We start from the raw sequence: 17,168 nt of genomic DNA, 5'->3' as shown, positions 1-17,168 counted from the left end.
AGCTCTAGTAGGGCTGGACAAAGCTTCCCTGGGCTGTATCCAGGGCATACTAGGCCTGCTCAATTTTGCAGCTAGAATCATACCAGCAGGTAGGGTCTTTGCCAGGAGACTAGCCAGGGCCACTGCTAACTTATCCAACAAGCATTTACAATGCAACGGTTTCGCCTTTGTAAAAGTTAGAGCTATTGGCATTGTAAATGACAACATTTTTATTTATGTGTTGGTTTTGAAAACAGATAAATAAATGGCATTGTCATTTACATTGCCAACAGTGTAATCTTTCGCAAATGTAAGACCTATTGTACCCTACTGGACGAGCTCAGCAGACAGCAATTACTACCACACACACACTCACCCAGAACCAGCCACACACACCCAGAGCCACACTCACCCACACACCCAGGGCCACACATACCCAGAGCCACACACACACACCCAGAGCCACACACACACACACACACCCAGAGCCACACACACACAGCCACACACACCCAGAGCCATACACATACCCACACACCCAGAGCCACACACACCCACACACCCAGAGCCACACACACACACACACCCAGAGCCACACACACCCACACACCCAGAGCCACACACCCCCACGCACCCAGAGCCACACACACCCACACCCAGAGCCACACACACCCACACACCCAGAGCCACACCCACCCACTCACCCATAGCCACACACACCCAGAGCCACACACACCCACACCCAGAGCCACACACACCCACACACCCAGAGCCACACCCACCCACTCACCCATAGCCACACACACCCACACACCTAGGATGCAATGACAGCAACAGCAACATACAAGTCGGGTGGCACACTATGTTAAGGCAGATTTTTATCGTATATGTTTTTAAGCCACGCCCTTAATTACACTGACCACGCCCCTTGTAGAGACCCTCCAGTTTTTCGTCCCAGTTAAAGCCCTGCTGCTCCCTACGTGTTCCTCCATACATGGCGAACCCTCCCCATGGCCCAAACATCTCCCCATATCTCAGCAGTGATCTTCGGTGCCCTTCACCCCTCCTCCTTGTGCTCCTCGTGCTGGCAAAGAAACGTCTCATCATATTTGTTGCTATAGTTCGGTGCCTTTTAAAGGCTGAGGTGTCGACGGACACCCATGGCAGTACCAGCGCCCCGGCCCTGCTGGCCTTCATGGTGCGCTCCTGCCCGGCTGACTCTGAACAGCTCCTTAATGTTTTTAGAGGCAGGGCCGCGGCCCGTCCCTAAAGCGCCACTGCGGTCTCATTTGCATGTAAACTACCCGTGAGGCTCTGCGCAACGAGGACCGCTCCTGATTTTTATTTCTTTTATTTTGAGTATTTGTATAGCGCAGCTGATACCTTGCAGGCTTCCTGGCGCTGGAGAATACTCTACTGAGGAGAAACCAAAGTAAAAAGCAGGCGGGAGGATTTAGGGGAATAGCCAGGTCTTGATTCGTTTCCGAAAGGGAAGAAGTTGTGAAATCTGGCGTATGTCGATGGGCAGACTGTTCCATAATTTGGCCGCTGCGACCCTGAAAGATCTGCCCCCGGTTCTGGCTTTGTTGTATCTGGGCACCTTTACCAGACAGGCCGAGGATGATCGCAGGTCTCTGGTCGGAGTGTACCACAGGAACAGAGCTTGCAGAGGTCTGGGCCCAAGTCCGTGCAGAGCCTTGAAGACAATGCAGAGGGACTTGAAAGCCACACGCTGCTTTAAAGGTAGCCAGTGTAGCTCGGCCAGGGCCGCTGTGGCCCTGGCCGAGCTACACTGGCCGCTGTGATTTCCATATAACCTGCTGCTGCCAGCCTCTGCAATTAATTCTCGTTTCTTAATTGGGAACAATTCTTCCTTCTAATGGCGTAAGGTTGGAGGAAGCCTGACGGATGCCGGCGTGGACTGCAGCAAGCCACGTCCACCCGTGTGACTCTGAGCTGGGCGTGTCACCCTTCGAGCACTCACCACTCCTGACCCCACTGTTCTCAAGGTCACCAGAGCAAGGGTCTGCCACAGGTCCACCCCACACCTAAGAACTCCTTAATACTGACCCCACCCTGGCGCGTGGCACCCCACCGGACTTGTATACTGCAGTGTACCACGTGGTAGCATGCCGCCAAGGACACAATGCTATACTCCTGCGGTGTGTTTTAAAACCCCAGTGCATTCTGGGGCTTATAGGACTGGTTCAGTTCCGTTGCTCCAAAATAACTCAACTCACCCGCCTGAAAACCATGATTTGTAAAAGAAAAGCCCAGGACTCAGGCATTGCGTCCTTGAGAGAAGGCGTCCTCGGGACCCCTATCTGCCCTTGTGTGACAGGCAGGGCGCCTGGAATTGCCAATTTATGTAGGGCTCCAACATGTCTAGAAAGGATCTTTCCACCCTGAGGTGTTGCCTCCCTCATGCGTTGATCAGTGCTTGGATATCATTTTGAAAGGCTGGGCACTGAAGCTGTTACCTGAGCGTTCACTTCTATTCAATTGCTTTCTGCTCCACAGGACTGGAGACGAGGCTCTGCCCTCCTCCTTGAGGCATTAAAAGCCCAGTAAAACAAGACGGCGCTGCGGAGCTCACACCCAGAGCCAGCCACACACACACCCAGAGCCACACACATCCACACACCCAGAGCCACACACACACACCCAGAGCCACACACACACAACCAGAGCCACACACACACACACCCAAAGCCACACACACACCCAGAGCCACACACACCCACACACCCAGAGCCACACACACTCACACACCCAGAGCCACACACACACACACCCAGAGCCACACACACACACACACCCAGAGCCACACACTCCCACACACCCAGAGCCACACACACCCACACCCAGAGCCACACACACCCAGAGCCACACACACCCACACACCCATAGCCACACACACCCACACACCCATAGCCACACACACCCAGAGTCACACACACCCACACACCCAGAGCCACCCACACCCACACCCAGAGCCACACACACCCAACACCCAGAGCCACACACACCCACACACCAAGACCCACCCACACCCACACCTAGGATGCAATGACAGAAACAGCAACATACAAGTCGGGTGGCCCACTATGTTAAGGCAGATTTTTATCGTATATGTTTTTAAGCCACGCCCTTAATTACACTGTCCATGCCCTTTGTAGAGACCCTCCAGTTTTTCGTCCCAGTTAAAGCCCTGCTGCTCCCTACGTGTTCCTCCATACACGGCGAACCCTTCCCATGGCCCACACATCTCCCCATATCTCAGCAGTGATCTTCAGTGCCCTTCACCCCTCCTTTTTGTGCTCCTCGCGCCTCGCTGGCAAAAAAAGTCTCATCATATTTGCTGCAATAGTTCGGTGCCTTTTATAGGCTGGGGTGTCTGAGGTGTCGACGGGCACCCATGGCAGAACCAGCGCCCCGGCTTTGAAGCATCGAGGCACTGAGGAAATATGGAGAGGCAGAGCAGTAGGATCTGTAAGCGACATTGGACAGCATCGAACACAGACAGTGGGCGGGCAGGAGGGAGGAGGCACGGACAGTGGGCGGGCGGGAGGGAGAACTTTGAGAAGGCACGGACAATGGGACGGCGAGAGGGGGGGTATATAGGAAGTGTTTCCTTGAAGCATCGAGGCACTGAGGAAATAGGGAGAGGCAGAGCGGTAGGATCTGTAAGCGACATTGGACAGCATCGAACACGGACAGTGGGCAGGCGGGAGGTAGGAGGCACGGACAGTGGGCGGGCGCGAGGGAGAAGGCACGGACAACAGGACGCCGAGAGGGAGGGTGTGGGGGTCGGGACTTAAAAAAAGACACGGAAAAGCCCCCGAATCGCGTCGTGACGGGGGAAAGAGTGATGGACAACCATATCTTCCAATGACTAGCCTCCGTACTGTTCTAACATAAGATTTCGCCTGCGCGAACGCTGCTGCGCAGCGAACGCCAGGCGAAAGCTAAAAAAACCTAAAGAGGGCTCTTAGAGCGATTTTACTTTTTTCTGCTGCTTCCATCAAGACTACTGCTGAGGGTAGGAGGGCAATGGCAGTGTCAATGGTATCAAGTGCCAAGTCAAGGTTATCAATTGATAACAATGGTTACCTCTAATTGACGTCCATGAAAGAGAGTCCGCAATAATCGGGTGGTATTAGAAGTGGCTCGCGTTCTTACTCCCCAATAAAAAATACGGGTGGATTGAAAGGGGGCGGGGGATCTTCTGCTTTAACGGGAACCTTGCCAAAGAAGACCGTAGGTGTGGTTTTACTTATCCAGGTGTTTCCTGAAGAGCCCCACATGGTGTCATACACACGCATTTATGTAACTGTATATTTAATGCATTATTCACTACTGGTGGTTTATAAATAGACAGTGATAAACGATTATTTTTTAACTTCTGTTTATACTTCATGGGACTGACCTAATGGGATTTTTTTAGATTGAGTGTTTGTGAAGATTTTGTCTGGGTATTGCTCCAGGAGATTCGCTGATGTTTTGTGCAAAGCCAGATTTGGCAGCTGCATATGGACTTGCTCAAATATTCCATTTCATACCCATTCTCTTCCAGGATGGGCGAGCATTGTTCAATATCCCTTCCAGGGACACTTTTATCGCCGTTTACGCTGACCCTTTAGGTTTACCACTAAGTACTACACGAGTTCTTCAAATGCAAAAAATACCTATCCAGAACAGGGAGAAGTACTTCAGAAAGTCTCATCACTGTGTCACAGTTTCTCCCGATAAGAAGCTAATTAACTAATGACGCATGCTTATTGTGTCCGTCGTCCTTCTCTGTTACAGAGAGTGCATAGTACACATAAGGTAGCTGATCGCGCTTTAGAAATGTCAGTATTAATATTATTATTATTAAATAGATGGACGGCTGGCAACGGTGTATGTATGTCCTTGGTCAGTGCCTCTCTTATCAAAATGTACGCCCCCACACGCATTTTAGCCGATTTGCGCTGAAGCTCGAGGCTGGTCCCACCCACAAAGCCACTGGAGAAAGCTCTCCCGTAAAACTCACATCCTCTGGATTTTCACACCTGATTTGTAGCTGGGTCCTGTCTAACACCCTCAGCGGGAGGGGGGCGGAAATTAACTAGAAGTCACTGGAGAGTGTAATTACTAGTGCGGAGGAGTTTAAAACCTGGTGCCCTGCATTGTGCTGCACGTAGCCCAAATCAATCGTCATTTAAATTGAAAATAGTATAACTTTCACTCTGCTCGGATGTAGGGACATTCAAAGATAGCATGCTTTTCATCTAAAAATCCTCCGGGGGATTGTGAAGGCGATGCATTGCGCCTCGTCCTTTTAGTGAGCGAAAACCCTTTTCATCTTTCAGTCCATGAGTGCGGATTGTAATTTAAAACCGTCCCCACCCACGTACGGGTTAATCATCTTGTGTGTCTTGCCCCTTCTGGAGTGGAAATCGGGTTGCCATCTCCACAGCATGTTTTTTTCAGTGCAAGTAATAAACAAGTCAGGTCCCGGGCCGCCAGCCAATCACAGCGCGGCCCGGGGAATGACGTCACGGGGGTGTCCCGGGCTGGCAGCCAATCACAGCGCGGCCCGGGGAATGACGTCACGGGGTGTCCCAGGCCAGCAGCCAATCACAGCCCGGCCCGGGGAAGGACGTCAGGGGGTTGTCCCGGGCCGACAGGCTGTGATTTTCACACAGCAACAGATGAGGGGTGGGCTCCCTCGAAATAAATAAATAACAAGAAAACCATAACCTGCAATTTTTGGGGCTAGATGATACCGATACCGGTCAGAATTGAGGCGAGAGGGAGGGGCGGGAACGGGCTCACGGACAGCGGGAGGGGGGACGGGCACACGGACTGCGGGAGGGTGGACAGGCACACAGACAGTGGGAGGGGGGACTGGCACACGGACAGTAGGGGGGGGGGGTAGGAACGGGCTCACGGACAGCGGGAGGGGGCAGGAATGGACAGCGGGACATCGTGCAACCCACCCCTGCAAAGGACACTTCCGAAATGGTGGAAAACAAAGCTGTAAAAAAAAGAAAAACACGCCCACAGCCACATGACGTGGGCAAAAGCATAAAATTCTGGGCAATAGCTTGCTTAATCTCCACAATGGCCCCCACAACGCTAAGGATGCCTGGCCTCCACCTTGGGGGTGCCCAGGAGTGGACGCCTCACAGGGAAAGCCAGGATGGTGTCCACAGCGGTATTCGTACAAGTGCCTTGAGACCCTTGCGGGTGAGTAGTGCGCTATACAAGTACAAGTATCAATTTACATTTTACAAGTGGAGCATGTCATGCACGCTTGCTTGGTTTCAGCAGGTGTCTCAACGCTAGGCAAAAAGTACAGCACCCACTCTTTCCGCATAGGTGCAGCAACAACCGCATCCACTGAAGGGGTACATGTAGAGGGCATCAAACAATTAGGGAGATGGTCATCTGACTGTTACAAAAGGTACATCAGACCAGATAGCAGCAGGTAGTGCTCTGTGAGCACAGGATATGTGTTAAGTTTTGTTCTGGGATGTGAGGCAGCAACTGTGAATCTTGGGTACTCTTGGCCCTGTCCCACGTACTGTGTTTTGCTGTGTTTGTTTTGCAGTATGGTAATTTTACCAGTGTGTTTATTGCATGTTTTAATAAATAAGTTACATACAACACTTCTCTTTATTTACCAGGAACAACGTTCTGGGTGCTGGGCCACAAAGGAGTTTCCAAGTTGGCCCGTTGGGCAGAAAGCAGGAAGTGGAATCATGGGTTCAGCAAAACTCAGTTTGCGTGGCGAGGAATCACTGGCTTGCTTTGGAGCGGGGTGCTGGTATTGCTAACATGAGAATTACAAGGGAACGCCAACCCCCCAGACGTGCTTATCTTGCACCTGGGAGGGAATGACTTGCCTATCCTAGGTAAAAGGTTCCTCCTGAGGGACATGAAAGTGAACATTACCAAGATCAGCAATTTATTAGGACCTTGCGAACTTTGGTGGTCTGAGATCACACCACGCCGGGTTTGGCTAGGTGCTCGTTCTGGGCAAGCAATAAAAGTGGCGCGAAGGAAGGTAAACTGCGCAATGCGTAAGTTCGCAGAGCTGATGGGCTTCGGCTTCATTAGACATGGGGAACTTCACGCCAAAGCCTCTGGTTGCCTTGACGAAGAAGGAGTCCACCTTTCCAAAGTAGGCATGGATTTATTTCTGTTGGACATTCAGGAAGCCCTTCTCTCAGCAGGCTGCGTCTAGGAGGTTAGCTCAGGTGGGGGGCCCTGTCTGGTACGGTCGCCACATCCAGGGCTGTGGAGGAGTTACAGGAGGATCCAGAGGCGAAAGGTACTCAGGAGTACCCTATGCAGATGCACAAAGGTTGCTGAGGCCCAATATCCCTGGGAGATCTGTGCGGTGGACCCTGGGGGTCAGACGGCGCCCCGTTATCCTACGGGCGGTTGGTTACCTGGACAACCGCGGTCGCTTGAACGCTCCGCCCCTCGTAGGGGGGGTGTGAGCTAGAGGGTTGACCAATGGTTCACCGGACAGGTGAGGGGCTATCCTCTCACCACAACCGCTAAGCACCGTCTGGCCAAGGCCGCGGGCTACTTGGCCTGTCAGGTAGCAAGCTGCGAGGGGCGGCTTGCCTTTGGATCATCTGTAAGTTAACCCACCATGTTTTGGCATTTTATGCTAATAAACCTGCAGCTACTTTTTCCCAACAACAAGTTGTCTTGTCTACTTATTTATGATGTGCATCATGATTTTGGGGGGATGGTGTGCGGGCCTATATTGGCACTATGCCTAGTATACTTTAGGGTGACGCTGTCTGGTTGCTTGCAGAGGTCAGCTGGGTGCAGGGTTTTGTCCTCTGTATTGTGCTGTGGTACAGCCTGAACATGAAGGGCTTGAGTAGCATTGTGTGAGGATGGCTGCGGAGTGCAATTTGGTTCCTTCTCTGCCTAGTATACTTTGTGACGCTTTCTGGTTGCTTGCAGAGGGCAGCTTGGTGCAGGGTTGTGTCCTCTGTATTGGGCTGTTGTACAGCCTGCACATGAAGGGCTTGAGTAGCATTGTTTGAGGAGGGCTGCAGAGTACAGTTTGGTTCCCTCTCTGCCTTGTATACTGTAGGGTGACGCTGTCTGGTTGCTTGCAGAGGGCAGCTCGGTGCAGGGTTTTGTCCTCTGTATTGTGCTGCGGTCCATCGTGCACGTAAAGGGCTTGCGTAGCATTGTTTGAGGAGGGCTGCGGAGTGCAGTTTGGTTCCCTCTCTGCCTAGTACACTTCAGGGTGACGCAGTCTGGCTGGTCGGTGCAGGTTTTTGTCCTCTGTATTGTATTATACGATGACGTGTACTGTGCTTTGGGATTCAGCGCTTGCTGTGCCAGTGAAGCGTGCTAGGTACTGTCTGCAACATTTGGATACAGAGCTGTGAAATGCCGCTCAACGGGGAATGCTGTGTCTGACTGTTACAGTGCGCTGTAAGATGCACCTCATGTGGTCTCTGCAACGTATTTGGAATGCTTAATGTGACATGCTGTGAAGTGAACTTTGTGTTTGTGGCGCTCTGGGCTGCTCTGAGTGAGAACTGCATTGTTTGTCTGGTTGTTTGCAGAGCGCTGCGTACGCAGTTGATTATCTGGCAGAATGCTTTGAGTTGAGGTGCCCGAGAAGTATTGTGTCTATATTGCTGCATTGTGCATTTTTTTCATCCATGTTGTGCTTTCTGTTTCTTGAGATGAGATGTGCTGTGGTGCTGTTTTTGTTGAGTAATGTGCAAACGCAGTCGGTGTTTCCTTCCTAGTGGTGCAGTGTAACCGAGATATTTATTTATTTTGACATTCTATAACGCGCATTCAACTCGAGGGAACTGTGCATAAAACCTGGCGAAGCTAGACTCCAACAAGAACAAGACAAAAACAAGAGAGAACAAACATGAGGTCAGAATCCATAGCCGATCGTGGGTATTTAAATAGAAGGCTACAGAACGCAGGTTCAATGATAGGAATACACAGATGAGATGAGCGTCTGGAGGGAGGGCAGTTCGAGATGGCGGGAAATCTGCAAGAGCGAAGTCAACAGACAAGATAAAAGGAATGAGAAAGTAGGCTCAGGCGGCACCCTTCGACGGACCAAGGTGGTGTTTAAGAAGGAGTCTGCAATGCGAGGTTAAACAAGTTGAATACCCGAACTTAGACAGTTATAGTATTACGTTCAAAGATGTTCTATTGTGTTTTTTTGTTTGCAAAGTGTTGCATGATGCTATTTGCACCCTTTATCTGGTATGTTTGCTGATGTGTTATACAGCTTTGCAGTGTAAGGTTATTTGTGGAGCGCTGGGTGCTAGAGTTTGTCTTCTCTGAAGTGCTTTGGGATTCAGCTTGTGACAGCTGTTGTGCCTGGGTTAATGCAGAGAAGTGTTAGTTGCAGGTTGTGTCCTGTTGTCTGTTTTTAGGTTTCACCTGCTGACAGCACGCATGCACTGTTGCTACAAGATGTACTGTTCACTACAAGAGCTTGGAGCCCACCCATTGCTTACCATTCGATGGCTTAATTGTTACTCTTATTTGCACTCTAATGTCTCCAAAGGCATGCTCAACATTCCAATGTTCTAATCAGGCTCAGACCCTGGGAAATAGAGAACTCTGGCATCAATGATGCAGTAATTCTGCACCACACGTTGCCATGTAACCACACAACCCACAGTCTGCGCACAAAAGAAAAAAGCAGATTAATGCAGACTTTCCAGATTTGCGCTCAAGACTGAGTCTTGCCACCTAGGAAGCAGTGAGCTCTTCCATGAATTAAGCAAACTGTTCCTTCAGCAAGAGTCAGGTATATTGTGTCTGTAAACATTAGAAACGTGCACGGCTGGACAAGTAACCAAAAGCAGCCCTGACAAAGATGCTCCAACCAGCCCTGGGCCCATCTTCTCACTCTTTCTATTTTTTTCTCTCTCCTCCTCTTCTCTCACTTTTTTCCCTCTCTGGTCTCTCGTTCTATCAACATCGCTCACAACCCCTTCTGCCCTGGGTTGAAACCTTCCCTTGTCTGAGCACTAAGCCCAGGGGAGCTGGGGAAAGTGACAGTCACTAGGAGCGGGCCCTGCCCAGAAAACCGGCCTCCTACTCAGAAAATGGAGGCTGGAATAAAAGGCCAGTCCAACCTCGGAAGCAGCACACTCAGCGCTGATTTCAAACCCTTGTGCAGCGTGTACCTATAGACCAGACACAGGGGGCTTAATTCACAAAATCCATTGTAATGCTACCCAAAATGGACACCCCAGCACATGTATGTAGATATACATGTTATGCAATTCACAACCCTACCTCGTAGTAGGTCTACAAACCAGATCTAATCACAGTTTACAAGGTGAACTACACTCAGTGATTGGCTAATTTTAGTTATTGCTATTTCTACAACATGGAATTGCGAAATAGGTAAAAACCCACAGTGGGAAATGCAGGCAACCTGTGCAGTTGCAAACTTTTTTATATTGTTTATTTCCCTCCAGGGGAAGATATTTCACCTTTCGGAGAAACGCTGTCCCCAATCCGCTTACGAAGGTGTTGGGCGTTCTCCGTCCCGCTCTGAAATTGTTTTTACTCCAGCCCTTTGCAGGAGCATGTCATGGATAGAAAAGCAGTGACATCTTAAGAAGTTTGAGGGCCTGGGCCAAACCTAGGGGTCGATTTGGATGGCGTCCGCCACCCCCGACGTGGAGGGACCGTCCGCAGGGGCAGCGGAGGTTCCTCCATTGAAATTAGGATGTGACCACCACCCTGGCGGTAACATCCTCCATATGTAACATTATGGCGGGTGATGCTTTAAGCAGCACCTGCCACAAAGAGAAAAATGCATGTTTTCCTTTGACATGCACAACGTGGCGAGCACCGCGTGGTGCCTGCCACCTTGTGCATGCCAAATCAGGGGGGTACCATAGGTATCCCCCATGTGCACCCCCTACCTCCAACACCCTGGGGGCCCGCAAGGGGCCCCCAGAAGCAAAGGTCCACATGCTTTTCCACGGCGGTAAAGCCGCCGCGGAAATGCATGTTTTCGCACCCATCCTAATGTGGCTGGCGGTGCCTTGCAGACACTGCCACCATATTGCGGTCCAAACCCAACGGATCAGCGGTGGACGGACCTGCTGTCCGCCGCTGATCCCACCGCCATCATAATCTGGCGGTGGATGTTTTCTATGCCGCGGCGGTGAATCCGCATCCTCCGGGCCGTCGGTGTCTTCCATCGGCCCAGAGGATGCGGATTCACCGCCATCGTAATCGACCCCTTACTTCGGGGACCCCTGTTCGAACCAGTTTTGAATTTATGATCCAGTGTCAGCTCTTTGGCCAGGTCACTGACAGTGCACAGGCACACTTCTCCAAATTCATATTGTGTGTAGATCTAATATTCAGTGATAGTGATGTGTGTTTTCAATATTGTAACACAGCAGCTGCTGACTGAAATTACTGAAAATAATATCTGTAACACCCTCCCATTTCTCATATGTAAAGTTCTGTTTTGATTTAAAATAACACATTTTATGGTTGTGGCATGCAACATAAACACCCTTTTCTCTTCAAAATATACGTAATATAATCTGTTTACTAATTATTCAAGGTCATCAGGGCAAGACTCTCTGCAGAACAGAAATGGCTCTATCAGGGGGGGCCACTGAAAGACTGGCGCTCTGCGCCAAAGCCCACTTTGTCTATGCCTTTTAAAGTCTCTGCAGAAAGGTGTGAGAAACTTAGGGGCATATTATCAAGGACCGGTGTTAAAATTATCGCCGTTTTATCGGCAGGAAACTGCAGATAAAATGGCGATAATGGACTTGATAATATTCCCTTGGTAATTCCCATAGAAGCCCATGTTAACATCAGAACATGGGCTTCCATGGGAATTAACAAGGGCGTATTATCAAACCCATTATCGCTGTTTTATCAGCAGTTTCCTGCTGATAAAACAGTGATAATTTTAACACCGGTCCTTGATAATATGCACCTGAATTCTCACGAAGTCGCGTGTTTACAGGAGTTCACAAACTCACAAGGCAACCATGAATTGATGTGGCCACTACCCACCTCTTTTATGGAAAACACCACTGCATATTTTTACACATGCAGGGTGCCAGCGCCCTCAGGGTCAGTTTACACGTCAAGGGCCTCATTTACAAAAAGTGCTGCAACACGGCACCGCAAGCCCTTTGCCTGCGCCACGCTACTGCACTTTCAAAGCACAAGGATGTAACATATTTACATTAATATGTTGCATCCCTGTGCTTTCCCCTGCGCTGGCGCAGAATTGGCTGCCAGGCACCGACGCAGGCACCCTTGCACCATGGTGCACGGATGCCTGTGTCATGGGGATGATTGTTTATGTGCAGGAAAGACAACCTTCCTGCACATAAACAATCAGAAGATGTGGATTTCTCCTTCTAAATGTTCTGCAGAATGCAGCATGCATAGAAAGAGAAAACAAACAAGGAGAAATTAATACCTGTTTCCTCGTTGCGCATCCATACACCTCCCCGTAGCATTCAGACGCATTTCCAGGTGCACAATCTTTTGTAAATCTGGAAAGGTTCCGGTTCCATGGGTGTTGCTTGCGAACACCCGCAGCAACACCCATGGAACGCCCCTTTCACGCAAAGTGCTGTGTGTAAAAGGACCTTATTTACAAGGACAGTAAAACCTACGCAGGGTGGCTTTTCCTGTCCTTTTAAATGTGAGGCAGCAAAATGCGCCGCTGTTGTGGCAGCGCAAAGGGCTTGTAAATATGCCCCAAAGTATTTACTCCTTCTCCGGTTTCTTAATTTTGCCAGTATTGTCATCCCATATCCCAGCAGATCTCGTGCCTCGCAGAGGGCTCCGCTTGCAGCCGAGGTGGTGGCGTCGGCTCAGTGAAGCGTGCCGCCCATTGTGCAACTCTGCAGCGTCTCAGCCCGCTGCCTCCCTTCACCCACCTCTGTTCATCTTAAATCTGTTTATATTTGCAATTTCCTTGCTCATAACTCTCGCTTGACTTGTTCTCAGCCAACTGTGCCGAGAGCAGGGAAGGCGAAGGAAGGAGGCTGAGATGAGGGGTTCGGTTGCTATGCTCGGCCACCTATCGAATTCCTATAGAACACCACCCACAACATCTCCAGATGTCGATCAGTGTCTGGGGAGAGCCAGTGCCCTGGAAGGACAAGCACAAATGGACCATAAATTATCCTTTGCGGATCTGTGTTCCTCGGAAATCACAAAGCATTTCCACGGTGTACAATTTGTGAATGAAATCAAAAATATGGTCCAAATGAAACCAAACTACACAGCTAAATTGCTTACAATATTTGTCGGTCACAATATAACAAAACATTCTCCCCAAAAAACGCTCTTTAAAGAAATATGAAGAAAGCAAGCATTTTCTGTTCTTGTACTCAGACGTTGAAATTTTCCGTTCACATAGCATTAAAAGAATGCCCCCTCATGCTGCTATAATCATGTATTTTTAAGCCTCTTTGTCTAGTGACATTTAATGACCGCTTTATATGCAGGCCAGAGTTCTTTCCAGAAAACGTTTTGAAATGTATTACAAAGAGGGGCACCTATCTGAAATAATTCTGCGCTCTTCAAAGAGATATTGATCTATTGCTTATGTTGTTAATGGTTTTCTTTTAAAGATTTCAGGTTAGTAAATAGTTGGAACAAGTGCATCTACAAAGCTGTTGTCATGGTTCAATAAAGAAACCAGGCTGGGGTTGTGTGTGTTTCTATTCAGCGGGAATGCAGGTCTACCAGTTCAGGGTGGACTGTTTCTATTGGAGAAAAACAAACACTGACCTGCATATGTCTGGCCCTTGCCTGTAAAAGTACAGTAAACAAAAAATGATGAACAGGAATGGCTCCTTGAGTAATTACCATTGGCAGAGTTTAATGCAAGAATTACATCTATAACTTTTTCACAGCAAAACAAAGAGTGCACAAACAAAAATAATGTATGCTCCTGTTTTTGGATGGCCTCACACCTAGACATCTTCACATATTAATTAGCTCAGAAAGCCTTAAATACTGTATTTAAATTATAGGTTTATGTCTATTACCATTTGCTTAAATATTTTCAATGTTTTTAATTAAAAATTATTTCTCATTTTCTGAGGCTCAGAATTTTATCATGCATAGCGTCGGGCCACTGTACACGCCTACAAATTCACTTGCCTACCAGTACTGCAGGTACAGAGTAGTTCTGCATTTCACTGGTCTTATTGTTTAACTTTCCCTGTGAGAAAACTTTAGTGCTACATGTTTATTTCATTGCATTTATAGCATTGAACTGATGTAGGAAGCTAGCTCTCTATGTGATATATCAATAATTTGATATACTGTGCAATGGGCCCAGTGGTTCTCTGACAAATGGACAGAGGCTTGCTCTAGCAATTCCGAGGTACTCGGTCGAGCAGCCTTAGGCTTAACCAAGAGGAGTGCAAGACATCTGTAAATACATCCAATGATCAATAAATGACACACACAACTCAAGAAGGAGATCAACACCAATTTATAAAAATAGCAAGTATCTTTATGTATGTTTAGGCATCAGAGAAAGAACCTCCAGGTAAATACCTTTTTCAAATGTAAATTATTTTCAGTTCAAAAAGTGGACAGTGTGCAGGTTTTGAGTTTTACAATGCTATCTTATAGAACTAAGAACAAGTTCTGCAAACAGGTATAGTGCAACAACTTATAGAGCCAAACTCCAAGAGTTGAGCGGAGGGCAAGGTCTAAGGCAGCACCACCAGTGCACTACCAGCGGCATGTGGACGGCTGAGTGCAGGGTGCAAAACAGCATTGTGTGCCCAATGTTATTCTATTGAGACCGGCCTCTGCGAAAAGAGGCTCCAGGCTCTGTCTAGGAGATCAGGGAGGCTCAGGCCTTGTGATGACCGGGATTGTAGGGACACCTTTGGTCCTCTCCTCCACAGCCCAGGTGTGTCAGTGCAGAGGTGTCCTTAGGGATGGGTTTTTCCTTACCAGAGCGGTTGTGGTAGAGGGGGACTGCGTGCAGAGGCTGCAGGCAATATTGGTGGTCCATGAGGGGTGAAACCACGATGGACTCAGGCTCTGGGGGTACTGGGGGACCATGCTGGTACCATTGTCTCACTTTGACTTGGGCTTAAAGCGACGGGTTCAGTGGTTGCTGCAGATGTGGGGTTTTGGCGGCTCCAGAGGCCTCAGAGTCCTTTCTTTTTTAGTTGCTTCAAGATGCAGGGAATAGGTCCACTGTCCCTCAGGAGGTCTTGGTTCTTTGTCGAAGGCAGACCATTCTCCCAGATTTCTGGAGTCCACAGCTGCAAGACGAGTTGACGTTGGAACAGTTTTTCGATGAGGGATGAAGACAGGCCAGTGGTGCTGGTGCCAGGTCAGCTGCTTGTTCTCTCCTCTTCTGCTTTTGCAGCTCTACAGTGTCCTCTCTCTTCTTAGGTCATCAGGATCTGCTTCTCTGGTGCCAGGGACTCCTCTAAGTACTGAATTTAGGGGTGTTAGGGGAATTTAGGGTAGTAACCAATGGGCTACTGACCATTGGGGTCACTACTTCCCCTGAATGACCACTTCCTGTGGGAAGTGGGCATAACCCTCTCCCAGAATTCCTAAGTATGCCATCATAAAGATGTCTGCTTCTGAAAAATCGTGTTCACCTCAGCATAGCCCACCTTAGGGGTGGTGCTAGTCTGGAGGTGGCATACCTACCTGACTAGCTAATTTTCCCACTTGTCCAGATGCCAAGGGGGTGCTGGACAAAGGGGAGGCGACTTCCTCTCCTGTGAGGTGCGAAAGACTTGCATTCCAAAGGTGATAGCTCTTTGAAGCTCGCCAGTCTGGGGAGGCTAATCAGCAGATCATCCTGTGTCAGGGTGTGTTACATCCTCTTCCCGGACAGGCCTTTGATCTGGGCCTCCTAAGAGCAGAGGGTCTCATCCCAGAAGGTCAGAACAGTGTCTTGGGTGTCATGTATTTGTAAATCCATCACTGGAATCAGTGTGGGTTTATCAATACGAGATGTTGGATACCAAACATCCCGATTTTCAGTGAAGCCATCATGTATCTGTAGAGCTAGTATTTCCCAGTGTCCAGCACATGTTTTAAGATGGCTTCGCTGTCTACTTGCACTGGCAGTAATAGAACTGACCAGCACAGGGGCATATCTGCTCATCAGGTATGCCCTCACACGTATAATATTCAGCACTCTATCATAGGGCTGTCAGTTCTGTTGTAGTGGTGACTTACAAATATTACATGAAATGTTAGGGGACATGGCACACGGGGAAGTGTGACATATCGTGTTTTCACTTTTGTCTGCACAGAGGCATGCAGCCTGCAATGGCAGCCTTGCATGTTCTCGGCGAGGGGTCCCTTAGGGTGGCACAATTCGTGCTGCTGCTCCTAGGGACCCTCTTTAGTACTTCAGGCCCAAGGTACCAGGGATAACATTTACTAAGGACTTACAGAGGGTGCTAAATGTTTTACCAATTGGGGAAACAATTGTACAGTTTTGGGACTAGGGACCTGGTTAGCAGCAACCCAGTGTACTTGTAGGCAAAATCACATCAGTTACCTGGCAAAAGTGTGATGTTGTGGTGGCGCTGAGTGATGCTGTGGTGGTGCTGAGTGATGCTGGGGTTGCGCTGAGGGATGCTGTGGTGGTGCTGAGTGATGCTGTGGTGGTGCTGAGTGATGCTGTTGTGGTGCTGAGTGATACTGTGGTGGTGCTGAGTGATAATCTGGTGGTGCTGATAATGTGGTGGTGCTGAGTGGTGCTGTAGTGGTGCTGAGTGGTGCTGTGGTAGTGTGGAGTGATGCTGTGGAGGTGCTGAGTGATGCTGTAGTGGTGCTGAGAGGTGCTGTGGTGGTGCTGAGTGATAATGTAGTGGTGATGATTGATAATGGGGTGGTGCTGAGTGATGCTGGGGTAGCGCTGAGTGATGATGCTGAGTGGTGCTGTGGTGGTGCTGAGTGATACTGGGGTGGTGCTGAGTGATGCTGGGGTGGTGCTGAGTGATGCTGGGGTGGTGCTGAGTGGTGCTGGGGTGGTGCTGAGTGGTGCTGTGGTGGTGCTGAGTAATGCTGGGGTGGTGCTGAGTGATGCTGTGGTGGTGCTGAGTGATGCTGTGGTGGTGCTGAGTGATGCTGTGGTGGTGCTGAGTGATACTGTGGTGGTGCTGAGTGATAATGTG

This window comes from Lissotriton vulgaris, chromosome 2_2 (assembly GCF_964263255.1).
Source record: "Lissotriton vulgaris chromosome 2_2, aLisVul1.2, whole genome shotgun sequence".
In the NCBI taxonomy this organism is placed as follows: Eukaryota; Metazoa; Chordata; class Amphibia; order Caudata; family Salamandridae; genus Lissotriton; species Lissotriton vulgaris.
This window is presented reverse-complemented; position numbering follows the sequence as displayed.